Genomic DNA, 14,285 nt, shown 5'->3' on the forward strand with positions numbered 1-14,285 from the left:
GAGGCTATCATGGTAAAACAGCATGTAAAGTTCCTAAATAAGTCTTTCTACATTGCTCAGTTGATGTGCAGATACAAGCGTCCATAAATTCCCTGGCTTAGCCCCTCAAGTTAGCTGGACTGATGTCAAAATGCAGGCCCTGGTGAGGTCACTGGCTCAGCTGATGTCATAACAGAAGAGCCTTTGAGGTTACTTAATTAGGATGGACTGACTGAGCCCACTCTGATATGAAAGAACAGGTGCTAGTGACACCAAGGGCTCAGGAAGGCTCAAGGTGGCTGGGTTGATTTCAAGGCAGAAGCCTTTAGACATACTTACCTAGCACTCCCAACAGATGATTTGGACAATGGGTTCTAAGCCTCTCTGAGATCCCCAGTTGAGCATCCTGAGATGATTTTAAGGCTTTTCCTTCCTGAACATCAATCACGTGTTTAGCCCTCGTGCTAGAACCCAGCCCTGGCCCTTGTGTAGCACCTGCTCCTGGCTGAGCACTACTTTCTTGGCAGGCAGATGCCTCAGAGGTTTCCAGTCCAGCTGGGGGATTCTGGAGTGGGACTCACAAGGCTTCCTCATAGTGCTCATTTCACAGATGCTCATCTTGCTTTAATTTGCTCAAATAAGTGACATTTCTGGCATCTCCAGGGTCTTCACTGCTAGAGACCCTCCCCTACTGCCCATTTCCCAGAGCTACCAGGACAAGAAATACCTGTCTGTGTCAGTCTGGTCACAGAGAATAGATTACCAATCCGACACGGCGCTTGCCCTTTCCTGCTTTGGGCGCATTTGAGCATCTGCAAAGTTCCTCACCTAGGGAAGGCCTAGCACAAAGGGCTGAGGGCTAGACAAATACCTACACATGAGAGAAAATGGGTCTGCGTACTACCAAGAAGCGTAACAGATTTCTTCTTGAGCTTGGCCAACTGGTGAATGCTGCCAAGGGTTAATGGGAGATTAAGTTTTTTCCATCCTGTCTGGTGCAGAACAGATGAGTGAAATGCAGTGCCTGGTTCTGGGAAGGGCTTTTGCATGGGTGCTTAGTGCTCATTTCCAGTTGTGCCTAGTGGTTGTCTCATCCCTCCCCAATCTGTGTTAAAAGGAGTTAAAAAATAATGATAAAACATAAAGATGTCCAATTCTTAAAGGTCACAAAACAGAAGTTAATGATAAAACTATAAGTTACAAGATAAACATATAAGCAACTAATTATGGAAGTGCAAGGGTTGAAATATACATACCCCAATGGGTTAACAACAGCAAGGCTTCATATACATGTTCATATGATCTGAGAAAATTCTCCCAGGCTTCTCCTTGGATGCTTATCTTGCTGGGGTGATCTGACCCCAGCTGACTTCCTGCCCTTTGGGCAGGGGGCTGGACCCGATGATCTCGTGAGGCCCCTTCCAGTCCTAATGTCTATGAAATCTATGAAATCCTATTCCTTTCAGCTCCCTTGTGCAGACAGAATGGGCCTGGGAGTAGGGAGCCAGACAGACTCCAACTTTGTTTAGACTGCAGATGTAAAGCTGGCTTTTCACTGCATGCTTCAGCACTATGGCCTATTGGCGTTTGATTAAATACATTTAATGGAGATCAGCTCGGGAAACTTGCATGTACTACCTCCTCCCCCCCCACCAAGAGCCCTGCTGGTTGCCCTGGTGACTGGACAATCAGTAGCACCATGGAGAGCACATGGCAGTGAGCTCTGGGCAGGGCAGGTACTGCCCTGGGCCAAGCGGGGAGCAGGCCCTTCCTGCTTGCTGTGTTCCTGCTCCAGCGCCAGCATGGCTGCAAGGGGCACAGATAGGTGAGCCATCTGGGTGTGCGGCAGGTCCTGGGCTGCCTGTGTCTAAGTGCCCCCAGCAGTGCTCACAACAGAGCTATGCTGGTCTGTGGGGCAGGGGGAATGTAGTCCCACAGGGGGAGGGGATTTGCAGGCTCCTGTTAGTAATCAAGATCCTGAGTGCTGCCTTGTGTCTCCCCTTTTTCCTCTCTCCCCTTCCCTGGATGACCCATGGCCCAAGCTGCTGGTCCCTACAGGTATCTGTGTCCCATATGCAGGGTATCTCCTACATGAGCTGGGAGCTTGGAAATAAATAGGGACAGTCTGTCCCACTCAAGTAGTTATACCTGGTGAATAGGGCCCAGAGCCTGGCACTATGTAGCTGTGATTGTGTAGCACCTGGCAGTATGTAGTTTTCTTAGCAGTCAGAGGGAGAGCTGTGGGGGTCTGCATAGTGTTCAGGTGGATCCAGGATGTCCTTACTGGAGGGGAGAAGCTATCCTTGTGTGGGCAGTTTGCAATGTATGGCAAACATGTGGGGCTGTCTGATAGGGGTTTCACATCCCAGGGTCTCTCTCCAGACAGCAGCTCTGGGAAGGCCTCTAAATGATCCAGTGTAAAAGCAATGACTTTTCTGGGGAAGGACAAGGATTGATCTCTGGGACCTGCTCCGAGGCCCCTTCCTCCTCAATCAGGGGCTCTTGCTTACTCTTGCCAGCTGGTGGAGGTTGCTCAGGGTGGAAGGGACCTTATCATCTTCCGGAGGTAGTAGAAAGGAAGCAGCATCTGAAAATGTGGGCCAGAGGTTCCCAACCAGCCTAATATAGCTACAACAACATAGCATCCTGGGGGGGCTGGTTTGGCTGAGGTTGGGGATGGCATTCTTGTTCCTATAACAGTATGGTAAAGCAGTGCCACTCTGCCTTTTGGCCCTGCAGGTCAGATGAGAGGCAAAGGCTGGTCTGTAGCCTGGATCCCTTGTGGGGTTGATTGCACTCTGCCTTGGCTGGGTCCCATGCACCCTGTCTGGTGCACAGGGCCATGCTGTCTAGCCCACGGGGTTCCCCAGGGGTCCAGAAATTTGGCAGCAGGGGAGCTGCAATTAATGCTCCCCCAGCACCACATTTTCAGACCCATGGGCCCAATGACACAGCTCCATGGGCCTGATCCAGCCCATGGGCCCAGGATTAATCATTACTAGTGTAGAGGCTCTGGAGCAGGATCCTGTGTTCTGGATTTCAGGGGTCTCTCTTGGTCAAAGTGGCATAGGCTCCCTACTGCCGGGGGTAATAGGGCATGGCCTGATGGAAGTAATGACAAACAGACTTTGGCAAGAGGCAGGGCCAGCCTGTGGGGAGACCTCTGTGCCTAACTGGTCCTGCAGGTTTTTGTGAAATTGTGAAATTGTGTCACCTCATTAGGACCTACTTCACTCTGCAATATGTGTGCTCATAGTTTCTTGCTTCATGTATATTTTTGCTTGGTAGTAAATGCTTGGTCAACACAGGTTTGAATGTCACAAATGCAGGTCTGTGTTCTTTGTTTATGAGCCTAGGTAGCTCAGTTGGTAGAGTATCAGACTTTTAATCTGAGGGTCCAGGGTTCAAATCCCTGTTCAGGTGGTAGTTGTTGCTTTTCATTAGGTGGACTCAACAAGAGAGCAGAGATGTTCAGCAGTGTGCCTCTTGGGCTAACAAGGAACAATAGTCACAAACTGACAGAGAACAGACTTAGGCTAGGTATCAGGAAAAACTTCATGGTAAGGGTGGCCAAAATTTGGAATGGGCTTCCAAGGGAGGAGGCACTCTCCCCTACCTTGGGTGTCTTTAAGAGAAGGCTGGGTAGGCATCTGGCTGGGGCCATCTGACCCCAGCACTCTTTTCTGCCCAGGAGGGGGTTGGACTCAATGATCTTTTGAGGTCCCTTCCAACCCTAGCATCTATAAATCTATGTTCTGCTTTGCTAAACTTTCAGTTGTTAGTAAGTCCTAAATGTCCAAGCACTTTGTAGTCTGACCTGGGCTGTGATTAAACTTTTCCTTAGTGCATGAATTTCCCTGCATGCAAAAGAATGATGGTAGCTGAAACACATGCCTACTGGTCCTTTAAGGCTCTGATTGAGCAAAATGCTTCTGTCCAGACCAAACTTCAAGCATTTGCCTGATTTTCATTGAAGGCACGTGCTAAGAAGCGTTGTTGGAGCCAAGCTGAAGTAAACAGGGTGTTTTTGGACTGCATCCTGCTTATGGGAGAGAGGAAGGCCTCAGCCTTGCCATTTCCCTGCTATTCTCCTGCCTTGGCAGTGAAGCATCTATCCCTCTTTCTGGTCTCTGCTCAGTGCCTGAGCTGGCTTTCCGCTTCATCCTCGTCTTCCCTCCACTGCCCCCTGCCTTCTGTTGCCATTTCTCTCCTTCCTCTCTCTCCTCTCTTTCACCTGAGACATTCTTAATCTCAGCAGCCTTGCACTGACTAGATATGAGTGGAGCTAAATTAGTCTAAACAGTGTGGCTCTGTCATGTGGGACCAGTGGGACAGCAATATGTCCTACTTCCCTGTTACATTGGCCATGTCTTGACAAAGCCTAACATGAAAATAATGAATTGTGCTGCTGCTCCTGGCCCAGCAGATGGCACTCGGTTCCCACAAATAGTAGAATCTGAGGCTATTGCCTAGTTAAGGTTTGGAAGCCAGATTTGGGTGTATGTATATGCACTGCACGCACACACATTCAGGGGACTAACCTTTTCTCAGAGCCTTCACTTTCCTCCTGATGTTTCCATGGTTGGCTTCTATCCAGAGGAGCAAGAAGTTAATTACATGGAAGTATTTTTTATTTAAAAAAAAAAAAAAAATCTTTCTTGCAAAAGATCCCAGAATATATTTGTTTACATGATAGACAACCCCCACTCCTCAAATAGCTGTAAATATAAAGCAAGTGACTTGTATATGATATGAATTTGAAACATGCCGAGATATTGGTTCCTTATGAGAATCCATGTGTAAAGTTGGCTGGTAACCTGGGCCGAGTTGAAAGTTGTAGTGGGGTTGCAGGTCAAAAGTCTGGGCAGGTGGGAAAAAATTGCTCTTGCCTCAGGGTGCTTTGACTCAAGTTATACAAGTGCAAATGACCCCTCAAGATACAGAACAAGATGCAGTCCAGGCCTCTCTGGATATGATGGGCCTTTTGCAGACTAAAGGATATCCACTGAAGTTAGTAGACTTGCTGCTGAGAAAGAGCAGGGGGGAACCCTGTTCTGGGATCTCTCTGAGGGGCTGAGGTGTTGGAAAGAATGTGAATAGCATTGTGGGCATTTGCAGATTTCCCAGTATCCATAGCTGCCTGCTCTCTGATGGACCTTATGAGTCCAGAGAGCTTGGGAGCCAAGGCTCAGGGAAGCCAGTCTTAGTTGCTTGCCTGAAGAAAGTGTGGGAACTCACTGAGCTCAAAATGACACTGAAGGAGATGACTCCTACTTTGCTCCTGGGGCCTTGGCTCACTGCTGGTTGGAGCCAGAGAGTAGCTCCTAAAGCAGCCTCCTTTTCAGGGAATGGGAAACTGAGTCTTGATCCCAGAAGCCCCTTTAGTCCAGCTGAAGATGGGTATCTCTTCTGTTAACCACTCCATGTGGGAGCTGAGGAGCCCCTCTTTCATGCTCCATATTCACAGATACTTAACCCCCTGCCATGGACACTTGCTGGCCCACTCAGAGTCACTGGACACCCCAACCCCTCCCCCTAGTCACCATCGCAGCACCGTGCCCCTTCTTCCACCCTCCCCTCCCCTCCTCGCTCATTGCCAACAAGCTTCCCTTTCCCATTCAGGGGCAAGCCCAGTGCAGGGCTAGTACTGGTTTAATTATCAGGCTGAAAGGGCTCCTTGCTTCAGCATCTGGTTGGGATGTGACCAGGGATCCTGTGGAGTAAGAAAGCAACTGGCCTGGCTGGCCATGGGCTGGGCTGTCTGCCACACAAAAACTTGGACTGAAAGCAAGAAAGGGACAGGGCTACGATAATTCCTTGAGCAAGTGCTTCCCAGTCCCAGCAGGAGCTAAAACAGGTAGGGGCTGGCTCTCCCTTGCACCTCCTCAATGAGGCCCTTATAGGAGGGACAGCCGGTACCTGAGGTGGGGAACGTTCTCTGCTAGCCATTTCCAACTGGTAGCCATTGACTTCACAGAGCAGATGGAGAAGCTAACCCTCATGCATTTTACCTATTAACTGAGCATGCCTGACGTGGAACAATTTGAAGCACAATACCAGGCTTTTTCCATTGTCTTTGTTCAAAGGAGCACCACACGTCTGGCAAGCCAGAGGCATGGAAGTTCTGATGCTTGTATACATTAATTAAACAAGATATATTAGAGGGTGGCTCTACACCTTGCAAAAGTGAATCTCGGCACCGCCCTTCCCTGGAGATCTTGCATGTTGCCTTGACATGCTCTTTTTTCCTGCTTTTCAGTTTTCCACTGGCCCTTCTCACATACCCTGTTGTCTGGAATGCATATTTAAAGGAAATTGGTATGAGTCCTCAGGAAAAAAAATGGATTAAAGGAATGTGGAACAAGTGATGCAGCCTCAGTTGTAAAGACTCAAATGGTGGCCTTGAAAGAACAGTATAGCTAAAAGCAGGAATCATAAAAACTTACATCTGTGGGTTGTTTTTTTTGCCGCCATCATTAAAGAACATTATCCTCCACTAATTGGAAAAGTATGACATCATTTGCCTTTATAACATGTATCATTTCACTTGGAATATTCCTGTTACCAAGCTGCACTGTTCCTGAAATGCAACTCATTTTCCACTTCATACAGCACAGTTTATGTAACTGTCATTCACCTAAAGCTCTTTGAAGTTGCAGTTAAAGGAGATAATAGACTCAACCAAGCAGGAACCTGTATGTTACCAGAACATCTAACGAAGATTTCCCACCAGTGTGCACACAGCTTAGAGAGATACCTCTGCCCTTTTTGTTACAACTGCCCTTTTTGTTACAACTGCTATATAGAGGGAATTGTAATGCTATATTTTGAGGGATAATGTGTATATTGTGCTTTCAGTATAGTTTCATTAAGGATTTATTAATGACTAGGAAGATATATAGAGATACAGGAGATGACTATAGCTTAAATAGCTGGACAAATTCATCTTCCCTTACCAATTGTTATATATAGAATGAATAAAGGCCCATTTTCTGCTTATGCAGATAAATGACAGCATAGACTGCAAATCATGTTGGGCTTTTAAAACCCACTTTATGTTTTTGTCTTCTTTACAGTTTCTTTGCACTGTTCATATTCAAGTTACAGGTAAGGAAACAAAACCCTGTGCAGTCATCTGGAAATGTAAATAGTCATTATGGGACAAAACACAGAGCCTGTGACTTCACGAATGGTTTGTCAGAGAATGGATTGCAGGCCTGAACCTTTTGGGGTTTCATGTTAAATAGGAAAGAATATATTGTGAAAGCCAAAGTTAAAAATATCTGGGGGAAAATTACTTCTCAGCAAGAGTTGACAGCATTTAGCACTTTGCAAGAGGTTTTCAGCACCTTCAAACTGGGCCCTTTTGCTCTTAAGAGAAGCCATTAAACTAAAGTAATCACAGGCTCTCCTCCAAGTGTCTTTACATTCACTTCTAGCACACACACTCTTCTGAGTAGATATGGTCCTGTTTGTCTCTCTATTGCCTGATGATGTCCCTTACTTTAGACCAGGGGTGGGCAAAATACAGCCCACAGGCCAGGTCAGGCTAGCCAGATCATTTTATCTGGCCCATGCTGCCCCTTAAAAACTTAGAAAATTAATATTTATCTGCTCCTGGCTGCCTGTCAAAGATGACAGGAAACAGGGACACTAGGACCCAGGGGAAACCAGCAGGACTCAGGAGCAAAGTTGCCTGGATGGTGTGGTCAGCCCCCCCTTCCCCCATCTGACCCATGGTTGCCCCTGCAGTGCTCCACATGAGGCTGAGCCCTGCCCACTCCCACCCAGGGCACTGCACTCTGGCCCACCCCTGCCGACAACACCACACTGGCCCCAGCCCCAGCCCCGGCCCCGGCCCTAGCCAGCACGTACAGTGCTGCTGCTGTAGCCACCTAGCTAGTGCTCAGCTCCTCCTGCCTCCAGTGGCTTCTCCTACTCCTGCTTTTTGCCATCACACACCCAGCCAGGTGGGGGCAAAGCTGCAGCTGGGCAGCTCCTGTCTCAGCATACAGGGCTCCAGGTCCCAGCTGCCTTCCATCCACTCTTCCCCCCAGGCAGGGGCTGCCCAGCTTTCCCCCTCTCCCCCACCCCCGGCTTGGCATATGGTGGGCAGGAGGAGTAGCCACTTTAGGTGCAGGGAGCCAAGCAGTATCTGGCTGGGAAGCTGTGCGCACTGACTGGGGCTGGGGCAGTGCCATCAGTGGGTGCGGGGCAGGTGTGGGTGGGAGCATGGCGTGGGTTGCCTTGGGCAGTAGTGGATGGGGCTCATCCCCATACAGAGCACCTCAGGGGCAGCTGCAGGCTGGATACAATCAATTGGCTGCCGAATCCAGACTGCTAGCTGTATTTTGCCCACTCCTGATTTAAACAAAGGTTTGCTCTCAGTGGACTTTTTCAAGGCAAACTATTTCAGATTCACATCTATCTACACACCCATGCTGGACAGAGGGTTGCCAATCAGGCTGTGAGATTTTTTGCTGTAAAGGCTCCCAATCAGGCTAAATGTTCTTATTCATTCTAAGAGGTCTTGTGATTGAAGACTTTATGCTCCTTCCACTTGCTTTTCCCAGGAAAATGATCCTTGCTGAATGGGTGCTAGGTGGTTTGTATTCCTATCTTAGAGGTCAATCTTACAGTGTACACATTGCAGGCTGCACAATTGATATAGTACATGCATATTTATATTATATGCAATATATATAGCAATATTGATACAATATATGACAGAATTATAACAGTTTATATTCTGTACAATTTCTAAAGAAAATACTGCATGACAAAGGAAATCCTCCTGCTCTCCCCTTCCTATTCACAGATGGGTTGGAACAGACAGGAAGAGTGTTAGCATGTGAGATGTGGGATTCAGGGATAAGAAGGAAGGATTTTATGCTGCATGGTCTATTTTATTCAATTCTTTCTCCATTTGCTTCAGTAAACAGAGAGGTTGCTGGCAAAGGATTTGACATCGAATCAAATTAAGACCTTGCAGATACAGTCAGACTGCTAAATCAATAGCTTATATCTCTTCAAGTGAATGGACATGCAGTCTGAGTATCTACAGCCTGGGGAAGCACCAGCAGAAGTGCACCTATCCTCTTAACTCAGACACTCAATACACAGAAGCAGACAATGACATCTTACTCTGTTGAGAGTTCTTGAATCAATGAATATTCTGTATAAGCAGCATACCTTCTTCAGAATACATGCTCCTCATGTATGTGAAGCAGGCAATTTTTTGTGCTTAAATATCTAGCTCATTGTGGGTGCTAGCAGAAATAATAATAATAATAGGAAACCTTAAAGTGTAAGCAGCTTAGTATAAGACATGTGTCTCAATCTGTACAGAAGAAGCACTCTGTGAATAGTCTTTTCATAACTGAGTTGGTAACACGTGTGCTTCTATGTGTAACCCAGGTGTACCCAAGTACTGTGCTCCCCTCTCCAGATAGAAGGGATGGGTGGCAGGCAAGAGTGCTGCAAGAAGGATCTGCAATATATAGGCCGGATCCCTCTACTCTCTATAGAGGCAGGTCAGGACAAGAGATACTTAACTATGTCCAGATTGATTAATATATACAAGAATTAAGAGAATTGCTATTAATAAATATATATATATATATATACACACACACGGATGTATGGATATATATATGGATGCAAGATATATATATGCAAAATATGCAATATATACAACATGCAATATATTGTGGGTGCAATACCAACTAGAAAAGCTACACATTTATAACTTAGTGGGACCAGATGGACTCCATCCAAGAGTGCTGAAGGAGCTGGCTGAGGTCATTGCAAACCCCCTGGCAAAGCTCTTTCAGAATTCATGGCGCACAGGGGAAATCCCTAAGGACTGGAAGAGGGCCAACATTGTGCCCATCTTCAAGAAGGGGAAGAGGGAGGACCCAGGCAACTATAGGCCAATCAGTTTAACCTCTATCCCAGGGAAAATCCTGGAAAAGCTCATTAAAGAATCTATGTGCGATACGCTCGTGGAAGGTAAGATTCTGAATGACAGCCAGCATAGCTTTGTCACGGGTAGGTCTCATCTTACCAATCTCGTCTCCTTCTATGAGCAGGTCTCTCACCACCTGGACATGGGAGACAAGGTAGACGTTATATACCTAGACTTCCAAAAGGCTTTGGATCTAGTATCCCATGATATCCTTGTGGGAAAACTGGAAGATTGTGGGCTCAGCTTCTCGACAGTTCAGTAGGTGGGAAATTGGCTACAGGATAGGACCCAGAGAGTTCTCATGAATGGTTCTGTGTCGTCCTGGCGCGAAGTGGCCAGTGGTGTCCCTCAGGGGTCTGTGCTTGGACTGGTGCTTTTCAACATCTTTATCAATCATTTGGGTGGGGGAGTGAAAAGCTCAGTGGCCAAGTTCGCGGACAACACCAAGCTATGGGGCAGTGTGGTTACATCAGAAGATAGGTTGCAGATACAGGTGGACCTGGACAGGCTCAAGAGTTGGGCAGACTGGAACCAGATGAATTTTAACACTTACAAGTGTAAGATGCTCCATCTGGGGGTAAACAACCCTCAACATACATACAGGCTCAGTATATAATACTAATATACGAAGTTAAAATGTCCATGAAATATAAGGTGCAGTGTCACAGACTAGGAGGCTCTTTCCCACAAAATATAAGACACCTCAACAGCTGGTTAGCTCAAGCTTCCCTGGGGATAAATTGCTTGATTTGCACCATGGCCAAAAGGGACCTAGGGGTAATGATTGACCATCGCATGAATATGAGCTGTCAGTGTGAGGCGGTGGTCAGCAGGGCAAACAACACGCTGGCATGCATTAACCGATGCATCTTGTGTAAAACTAAGGAAGTGATACTCCCGCTGTACTCAGCACTGGTGAGACTGCAGTTGGAGTACTGCATCCAGTTCTGGGTGCCACACTTTAATAAGGATGTGGAAAAACTTGAGAGGGTCCAGAAAAGAGCCATCCATATGATCAGGGCATACGAGGAAAGGCTGAGGGACCTGGGCCTCTAGCCTAAAGAAGAGAAGGTTGAGAGGGGAATTGATAGCAGCTTACCGCTATATCTGAGGAGTGCATCAGGACCTCGATGAACAACAGTTCTCTAGGGCACCCGTGAGGAAGACCAGGACTAATGGATACAAACTCCTGGATGGCCACTTCAGGCTTAATACCAGGAAAAACTCCTTCGCAGTCAGGGTGCCCAGACTGTGGAATAAACTCCCTCCAGAGGTGGTGCAGTCATCTGCTGTGGTGGTTTTCAAGAGGAGACTGGACAGTCACCTCGCTGGGATCACTTGACCCTGGTTGTCTTCCTGCCTAGAGCTGGGGGGGCTGGACCTGATGATCTGCGAGGTCCCTTCCAGCCCCTATCTACCTATCTATCTATATACATACACATACACATAGATATACAGATATATAATTATCATATAATACTATGCCCTACATATAAAGGCTGAAAGATTACACCCCTCCAGGTAGCCCCAAACAATGTGTTGATGAACAGCGGATTTAGAATAGACAAACAACAGGAAAATGCAGGTGAGCATGTATAAATACAATTAAATAGCAGTCAAAGTGCAAGTATACATAGGGAGAATATATATAACCATCAAGGGTCCCAGCAGTGTCCCTTAAGGAGTTTAAACTTTAACACTCTATAAACTACTAATATTAATACTAATATACAAAGTTAAAATGTCCACGAAATATAAGGCGCAGTGTCACAGACTAGGAGGCACTTTCCCACAAAATATAAGACACCTCAACAACTGGTTAGCTCAAGCTTCCCTGGGGATAAATTGCCTCACAGCTGGGGTAGCTCCCCTCCCCTGTGGGAATCCCTTCCTCAACAACTCATGACGCCAGGGCCTGGATGGGTGGGTCTTGTCCCCTTGGCCAAGTTGCTCCTCACATGCATGGCCTCCCAGGCCACTGGCTCCCTTGGGCTGGCAGCCACAGGTGGCCCTGTGCACCGTCATGTGCACTGAGGGCTCTGCCTCCTGTTGGGGGTTGGAGGCCCAGGCCACCTCATGCGGTGCTGGGCTCAATCCGTCTCCTGGACCCTCTGTGCAGCATCGCCTGCACCAAGTTCCCTGGCCGCTTGCCAGGCATCGTAGACCTGAGCCACCTTAGGCTGCTCCCAGGGTCTTGACCTTCATGCACTGCTGCATGTACTGAGGTCCCAGCCGGTTGCCAGGGGTTGCAGACCTGAGTCACCTTGTGCAGCTCCCAGGGTCTGAGCTCTGTGCACAGAGCCGTGCGCCAACACCGTGTTCCCTGTGGTGGAGTTGGGGATGCAACCACTTGCCACTCCTGCTTGCGAAGAGGCATCTCAGAGTCTTCAGGGCACTGGTTCTGCCCTCTGGCCAGTTCACACCAGCTCTTCTTAGCCTGTCCTCTTCTCCGTCCCTCGACGGGTCTCCCTCGTGCTGGGCATGCAGCTCCTTTTATTCACTCCAGAGGCTCTGCCCCAGAGTGTTGTTGGACCTGTATCGGTAAGTTCGCCACATATGTAGTACTTATTTTGTTTCCAGTTGTATTGGCTAGGAGAATCTTTTACCTTCTAGTCTTTGAGGTTGAATGTCACATTATTAAAATAAGAAAAAGGGCTGTCACCACTTTCCACCTTCCATATTGAACTGCTCCTGCAATGAGTCAGAATCCTGCATCTGTGTCCCCACAATCTTGTCCAAAAGAGAAGACTACTGTAGCACAAAACTTAGTTTATGAGTCCACTGGAGAATTAAACCAGCTGAAATGCTGGCCTGGTAGGGAGATACCTCTGACTTAAAAGCAAATTCTGAGAAGGGTCATGGCCCAGAGCCAGTGACTAGTCAGACATCACATGAAAAATGATGTCAATGTTCTTTTTTCATCATGGCCTCACAATGAAAGTCTTTTAGAGAGAGGCTTGAGGATTCTATAGGGTACAATATGCAATCATATGTGCTCTCTGCTTGTTTTAATAATCTCTGCAAGTTTAACTCGTCTTTTAATTTTTATTTTCATTTTCCAGGATCCGAGAACTTGCAAAACCAAAGCCAAAAGTAGCTTGGGAGAACTACTGTAGGTAAGGCTGTATGGGAACTGGACTCAGTGGCTCAGGTGGCCCCTTCCAGATGTATGTTCCTATGCTTTTAAATTCTGGCTGGATGGTCAGCCCCAGACAAGGCGTGAGTTCTAGCGGCTGCCGTTGCAGCAGGCCTTTGCTCTGGGAACAAGTGTCTATTATAAGAGTGCCTGTATACATGTGGGATGCCAGCTCCACGCTTTCTAATAGAGTGCATCGGAACAGACTTGATTAATTGAGTCTGCTGGAGTATTCCATGTCCCCACATTTCAAAGTATCAGTGGAGGTGCTTTAACTAAAGCTTGTCAAATGAGCTTTAGTAAAAGTGTCCCCACCACCACTTTGAACCATTGGATGCTGAATACATGAGATGCTGCAGGCGTTTTAATTAGAGCAGCTCCTGAGAACCATTCTAATTAACCCCCCTCCCCCACATCCCAGAGCATGTGTATAGATGCCCATAATGTAAAGCAGTTGTAATAAGGATGTCCTGAGGTGCCTTACTCATTAATTCAGGACTCACAAAGCTGAGGGTTTTAATATTCACATTGCTTTGGGTCTGTTGTCTGTGTTTTGAGCCCTCCAAGGAAAGGAATTACATTTCACTCCAGAAACGCCCATGCCCACTACATTTCACTCCCATGGGACGCCCATGCCCGCTACAGGGCCGGGAAGTCCGGGTGAGGGTGATCCCCTGCCCTCCATTAATGCTGACTTTCTGAAGGAACATCTTGAGAAGCTGGATACCTTCAAGTCAGCCGGCCCTGACAATCTTCACCCCAGGGTACTCAAGGAGCTGGCGAGCATCATAGCCCAGCCTCTAGCACGGATCTTTGAAAACTCTTGGCGCTCTGGTGTAGTGCCCGAAGACTGGAAGAAGGCCAATGTGGTGCCTATCTTCAAGAAAGGGAGGAAAGTGGATCCGGCTAACTATAGGCCCATCAGCCTGACTTCTATCCCGGGGAAGATCTTAGAAAAGTTTATTAAAGAGGCCATCCTTAATGGACTGGCCAACGCCAACATCTTAAGGGATAGCCAGCACGGGTTTGTTGCGGGTAGGTCTTGCTTGACCAATCTCATTTCCTTCTACGACCAGGTGACCTATCACCTGGACAAGGGAGAAGAGATTGATGTCATATATCTTGACTTCAAAAAAGCCTTCGATCTGGTGTCCCATGATCGCCTCTGGGAGAAACTGGCCAATTGTCCCCTTGGGTCCTCCA

General features: G+C 47.5%; 1 protein-coding gene and 1 non-coding gene across 2 annotated transcripts in view; both read left to right on the top strand.

Moving 5' to 3' along the window:
• Positions 1-3,329: 3,329 nt before the first annotated feature.
• On the top strand, positions 3,330-3,402 carry TRNAK-UUU. The gene has a single exon. It is a non-coding gene; the product is annotated as a tRNA-Lys (tRNA).
• Positions 3,403-7,066: 3,664 nt separating this feature from the next.
• THEGL (theg spermatid protein like) overlaps positions 7,067-14,285 on the top strand; it is a 26,844-nt gene continuing 19,625 nt past the window's right edge. Inside the window, exons 1-3 of the mRNA XM_025209080.1 lie at positions 7,067-7,086; positions 9,397-9,512; positions 13,009-13,062. The gene's annotated coding sequence lies outside the window, so the exon portion shown is untranslated. The remainder of the gene's footprint in view (positions 7,087-9,396; positions 9,513-13,008; positions 13,063-14,285) is intronic.

The sequence above is a fragment of the Alligator sinensis genome, unplaced genomic scaffold (genome assembly GCF_000455745.1).
Source record: "Alligator sinensis unplaced genomic scaffold, ASM45574v1 scaffold989_1, whole genome shotgun sequence".
Taxonomy (NCBI): Eukaryota; Metazoa; Chordata; order Crocodylia; family Alligatoridae; genus Alligator; species Alligator sinensis.